Source organism: Gekko japonicus, unplaced genomic scaffold (assembly GCF_001447785.1).
Source record: "Gekko japonicus isolate JY-2015 unplaced genomic scaffold, Gekko_japonicus_V1.1 scaffold90, whole genome shotgun sequence".
NCBI classification, from domain to species: domain Eukaryota; kingdom Metazoa; phylum Chordata; class Lepidosauria; order Squamata; family Gekkonidae; genus Gekko; species Gekko japonicus.
The window spans coordinates 1797784-1798260 of NW_015166421.1; positions in this window are offsets into that span (position 1 = coordinate 1797784).

Sequence of the window (477 nt, forward strand, 5' to 3'; positions counted from 1 at the left end):
GGAGGGGTGGAGCGAAACGTTCCCTTGCCTCCCTGAGCCCCGGGGTGGTGGCCTTGGACTTGTAGGGGCAAATTCCACATCTCGCATGTGATGTCACCTACGAGAGGTCATTCTGGCTCCCCCAGCTCTCGGTAGGGGCTCTTTATAAAGTTATGTCTGCCGTCGATGTTCTCAGCGGCAGCTACAATGCCCTCGCAGGGGGGAGGGGAGGGGCGAAATGTTCCCTTGCCTCCCTGAGCCCCGGGGTGGTGGCCTTGGACTCGTAGGGCCAAATTCCACCTCTCGTGTGTGGCGGCCATAACTTTTTAAAGAGCCCCTCCTGAGAGCTTGGGGAGCCAGAATGACCTCTCACGTGTGATGTCACATGCAAGAGGTGGAATTTGCCATCACGCGAGAGGTGAAATTTGCCCCTACGAGTCCAAGGCCAGCACCCTTGGGCTCAGGGAGGCAAGGGAACGTTTCGCCCCCCCCCCGCCG